Consider the following 6127-nt stretch of genomic DNA (forward strand, 5'->3'; position numbering starts at 1 on the left):
TGTTTTGAGAGTCTAGTGTTGAAGCGTAGCATCCCCGTTCATTCCAATTTGCCTACTGCAGCAATAGGACCATGGCAGGTGCCATCTCACTGGCTCTACACAAAATCATGGAACAACGGGACAGCAAAGATGCATTCATCAGGATGCTCTTTATTGACTAAAGTTCAGCATTCAACACCATAATTCCCTCAAAATGAATCAGCAAGCTCAAAGTCCTGGGACTCAGTATTCCACTGTGTAATTGGATCCCAGATTTTTTCACCTCAACACCACAATCAGTGAGGATTTGTAAGAACATCTCCTTCACAATCAGTACCAGAGCATCACAGGGCTGGGAACTTAGCTCTTTGCTCTACTCGCTTTACATCTGGGACTGTGTGGCTTAGTATGACAATAACAATATCTACAAATTTCTTAAAGATATCACGGTAGTGAGTTGTATAAAAGGGGACAATGAGTCAGCATACAGGAGGGAGATTGAAAACATGGCTGAATAGTGTACTGAATGCCATCCAAGGAGCTGATTGTGGACTTCAGGAGGGAAAAAGCAGAGATGTATGCCAGTGATCACTGGGTGATCAAAGGTGGAGAGGATGAGCCAATTTAAATTCTGGAAGGACATTTGGAGGACATTTTCTTGTCCCAACAAACAAATGTCATGGTGAAGAAAACATGTCAGCACCTCTACATTCTCAGCAGTTTGTGGAGCTTTGGTAAGACATCAAAAATCTTGGCAAAATTCTACAAATATGAAGTGGAAATTGTGCTAACCAGCTGCATCATGGCCTGGTTTGGGGGCATCAATACCTCTGAACAGAAATCCCTGCAAAAGGCAGTGGGCATGGCCCAGTTCATTACAGGCAAAACTCTCCCCGCATTGAGAAAATCTACATGGAACTCTGCTGTCGGAGAGCAGCAGCAATCATCAAGAATCCACACCACCCAGGACATGCTCTGTTCTTGCTGCTGTCATCAGGAAAGAGGTATCGGTGCCACAAGACTTGCACAACCAGGTTCAGGAACAGCTGTTACCCCTCCACCATCGGACTCCTCAAACACAAAGTCAATCAGGGACTCATTTAAGGACTCTAAGGACGTTGCACATTATTTATTATTGAATATTCATTGCACAGTTTGTTTGCACTGCCTTCTTGTTTACATTTTTCTCTTTTGTACATTTATCTTTTCTTGAGTACACTTCAGAAAAAAAAGTGTCAGGGTTATATGTGATGTCATGTATGTACTGTATATTTTGGCATATGTCAAGTCTTAAAAACCTCAAAAAATGGGGGTCGACTTATTCGCCAGATATACTTTTGAGATCATAGATTCACCGAGAAAACCAGATTGATGTTGATATTGGAAACACCTCTCCACTGCCGGCACCGCCACTCCACGACACCCCCCCACCACTGGGCGACACCATAGCTGCTCCTACCTGGGATCCTGAGGTTGGCACCATCGCTCCTGCCTGGTAGGCCAAGGTTCCTTCTCCCACTGGGAGCACGATGTCACTGTTCCAGCTCCGTGGACTGTTGCCGCTTCTGCCTGGTAGGCCGAGGTTTCTGCTACTGCCGGGAGCATGATGTTGCCACTCCAGATCTGTGGGCTGTCACTGCTTCTGCCTGGTAGGCTGAGTTTATTTTTTACTTACTTAATTTACAGCTTTTTTTTACTTGCGATTGGGTGTTTAAACATTTTTTGGGTTGACATGGTCCCCATCAAAATAACACATTTTGGAAACATGCATTCAACAGAGATCATGGAGTCATAGGAAATGTGATTAAGCAAATCAATGGAAAACTTTGAAGCAATTATATCATTTCCTGGATTACTAGGTAGGAATCCTGCAGGATTGACTAAATGGGTGTCAAATTCATGGTGGAGCAATGTTACCAATGGGTCTTTCCAATGTCCATACGACAATTAGTTGAACAGGAAAAGGAAGGTGAATAGGAAAGGCGAGGGTAACTGCTTTATGATCAGGCTGTCCATAAGTGACTAACCCTACTCTCTGGCTTTGGTCAAAATAAAAGCCAGCTCAAAAATTATACTGAATCAAGCTACTAATTAAAAGCAAGTCTCACGGCCTACATGTGACAAGCTTCAGGGCCAACTTTCCACCACATTCATCCGCTTCTGAAGTGTTCTCTGAACTGTTTGTCACAATTTTGTTTGATCCATTTGATCTATTTGCACCGTAATGTTGAAAATTTCAATAAAATCTTTGCAAAATTGTCTTTTCACCGCTTTATGTTGCAAATTTCTCACAATCAAAATAATCTTTCTGCCCTGCCTCTGTCTCTCAAGGGTTGAGGCATTTTGACTGGTTGTTACTGGAGGCAGGTTCGTGCTGACATATCAAAGTCTAGCTGCATAATAGGGCTTCAAAACAGGAAAGATAGGAGATACATAAGTAATCTTGTTGGCCCATCAATAACCTCCTCCTGACTGGAAAAATAACCTAATTTAAACCACAGCAATCTCAAACAGGAAATAAATTTGCCACAAATTTATAAATACTAATGTAAAATGTTGAAAAATTATGTGATGTGGGTGGTAGGATTTCCATTTGTTATGTTGTACTTACTTTACAACAATGGAATAAATGCTGCAATTTCAATTGCCTGGGCTGATGGTTTCCTAGTCAGCCCATTTGAATCTCAGTTTAATAAATGTAATTAGTTTAAGATTATTGGTTGGATTCTGCTAAGGTGCAAGGAAATTGGAGTAGAGCTTTAAGGATTTGGGCATTTGGTTTGAGTGCCTATTTTGTGTGCCTGTATGTGCCACATTTCAATGTCTACCCTGAGAGTGGCTTGATGCAGACACATGTCAGAAATGTCATCTATGTCTTCTGGAGAGAAGTGAATGCTAATTCCCATGCTACCACAGACAATGACACACAAATATTAAGTGAGTTTACTGGGGTGGATATTCATTAATCTGACCCTCATCAGCATTTGTATTTCCAGATATCTAGCTACATAACCCCCACAACATTCTTAGGAGACAGAATACAATGATATTAGAATTGAGTTTTAACGCTTCGGCATTACTTCCAAACAAGCATTGTGTTTTATTATATTTCTTGGATGTTTGGTGCGTCCTTCTTTGGAATTATGAATGAATAATTTGCTTTTACCTAATCAAAATCTTCTGATGTATAAACAAGACTTTTATAGATTTTGGGGGGGAGATGGATACAATCAGACTGTGTATTAGATTAAGTAAACAGAAATATAAATAGTAGAATTCATCTGGCAAGGTATTTATTTTGAGCTTCAGATTATTGAATATTAATTGCACTTTTTAACACATCATCATTTATAAACAATAATGAATGAAATGGGCAACATTATGAAGTAGAGAGTGAAACACTGAAGTCTGCAGATGCTGTGATTGTTGTAAAAACACACTGAAATGCTAGGGGAACTCAGCTGATCTTCTCAGCGTCTATAGGGGACAAGGACATTTTGGGTTGAGCTCTTCTTCAAGGAATATGCAGAATAAGCCAGAAGCAGGAAATCTCAGGAAGAATTCAAACAATAGGGAAGAATCTAGACAAACAAAAGGTGTTAAATGGATAAGAATTCTTAGCTTGTCCCTTATCGTTTCGTCCTTCTTCAAACAATGTGGCTTTCCCTTTACCACCATCAACTCAGCGCTCACCCACAGATCCTCCATTACCCACACATCTGCCATAGCCACCATCACCCCCACAAGCAAAAAGGACACGATTCCTCTTGTCCTCAGCCACCACTCCACCAGGCTGCACATCCAACACATCTTTCTCTGCCATTTCTGCCACCTACTATGTGATCCCACCACTAGACAAATATTCCCCTCTCCTCTGCACTCTGCCTTCTGCAGGGTACACTCCCTTCATGACTCCCTTGTCCACTCCTTCCTCCCCACCAATCGTCTCCTTGGGACATACCCCTGTAACCACAAGAGAAGTTCTTTTTGCACCACACATCCTCTCTACCACCATTTGGGGCCCCAAGGAGTCAACCACTGCAGCTGGTACTCCCGAGAGACTGGATGCAGACTGGGAGATGACTTTTTTGCTCCTCTGCTTTGTCTGCCACAATAGTGTGGGCCTCCCAGTGGCACCCATTTCAATTCTTCATCCCATTCCCTTGCCGACATGTCTGTCTATGGTTACCTGCACTGCCAGGCTGAGAGCATCTGTAAATTGGTGGAACAACACCTCATATTCCAACTGGATGGCATTAATATTGACTTCTCTGGCTTTCGTTAAAGCCCCCCCTTCTTCTCCCATTGTCTTTCCCTATCTGTCTCTCCATTCTGTCTCCTTTTGCACAGAGATGACAGATTCTTATCTCGTCCCTCATCATATCCAATTAACATCTTTTGTTGGTCTGGATTCTTCCCCCAATGTTTGAATTCTGAGACCTTCTGAGATTTCCTGCTTCTGGCTTATTCTGTCTTATCCTTGAAGAAGGACTCGAAATGCCGGCAATATATCTTTGTCTCCTATAGACGCTGAAAAGACCAGCTGAATTCCTCCAGTATTTTGGTGTGTTTTTAGCATTATGATGAAAGCAGCAAATAATATTTTCAGCTGGGAACATAATCAGCCTAACATGGTTCTTTATTTTAATAAGTGTTGATCTGCATTTGTGATTAAAACAACAATTGTACAAGTACATTGTTAACGCCTTTCTGTTTCACAGTGCTAGGATGTGTATCTCGTGATCAAAGTCACTTTCTGAGTGGGTCCGGCTCAGAAAGTAATCAGCAGACATATGTGTCATTTGGGAAAATAATTTTAGTAAATTACAAAAATCTGTAGACACCTTGGTTGAAGTAAAAACACAATGCTGGAGAAACTCAGCAGGAGTTAATAGGTGGAGAAGGGAGGGAGGAGACAGCAGCAAGCAAGGGGAGCTGGGTGAATAGACAAGGAAGGGCATCAAAAGTTCTGTAGAATAGTACTGATCATTGAGTGGGAAATAGAAGTTTCGTGCCTTTAGTAAGCTTACATTGGCTGTTTGGTAGACTGAAATTCAACCACAAATGCAAGGCTGCGACAACTCTTTTAGATGTTTATCTAGCATGCTATTTGAAAAAATGTAGCAAATGTCATGTTAAAAAAAATTTTTTGATCTAAAAGTAAAGATTAAAAAGAATTAGATAAAGTTTATCATTGTCAAAGGTGGTAGATGGGTAGTAGTAGATTAGTAAGTTGTCATACGCCTGGAGATATGAGACTTCCCCTTCCCCACCTATCCACCACCCGCCACCTCCCTTATTTGGTTCTTTATATCTCCTTCCTTCAGCAGATGCCTTCACCTTCAAATTCCCCTCCCCACTCTTGGCTTCACCTGCCACCCTCTTGTTTTATTCTTTGCATGCTTCCATCTATCAATATCTCCCATTCACCCCACCTGGCTCCACCTGTTCATCATCCTTTACCTTTTCTCAGTCCCGCTAAGATCCGCTGACCCTTCCCCCACCTCTCCATCCCCTCTCTTTTCTCAGTCCTGGGATAGGCTTTCGACCTAAAACTGTCCATTTCCCTACATGGATTCTACCTGATCTGCAGTGTTCTGCCAGCAAATTGTTTGATTTTTTTTTGTCAATGTATTTGTCATTATTTTCTACTGTTCAGTCTCCCCTCAACCCAGCTTCTCAGTAGCACCCCACTGCCTTGGCTGAAATGACTCAGACATTCTGGGATTTAAAGATGAGCCACAAGTTAAAGTTGTATCCCAAGACATACAGTGCCTCTCGAGTCCCAAGAAGTTTACCTTGAAAAGCCAGCCAATATTCACCTCTTCAGGAAAAAAACAATCTGCATCAGTGAGAGTTAAAGAGTTATTAATTTAGTCATACATCGTGGTAACAGGCCCTTCCAGCCCATGAGCCTATGTCATCCGATTACACCAATTGATCTACAACCCCGGTACGTTTCCAAGGGTGTAGGAACCGAAACAACCAGAGGAAACCCATGCAGACACATGAAGAATGTTCAAGCTCCTATAGACAGTGCCTAATTCAAACCCAGGTCACTGGCATTGTAATAGCTTTGCGCTAACCACTATGCTAATTGTGCCACCCCATCAACTGTCAATGTTTCAGGTCAAAACTCTTCATCAAG

The sequence above is a fragment of the Narcine bancroftii genome, chromosome 9 (assembly GCF_036971445.1).
Source record: "Narcine bancroftii isolate sNarBan1 chromosome 9, sNarBan1.hap1, whole genome shotgun sequence".
Classification (NCBI taxonomy): Eukaryota; Metazoa; Chordata; class Chondrichthyes; order Torpediniformes; family Narcinidae; genus Narcine; species Narcine bancroftii.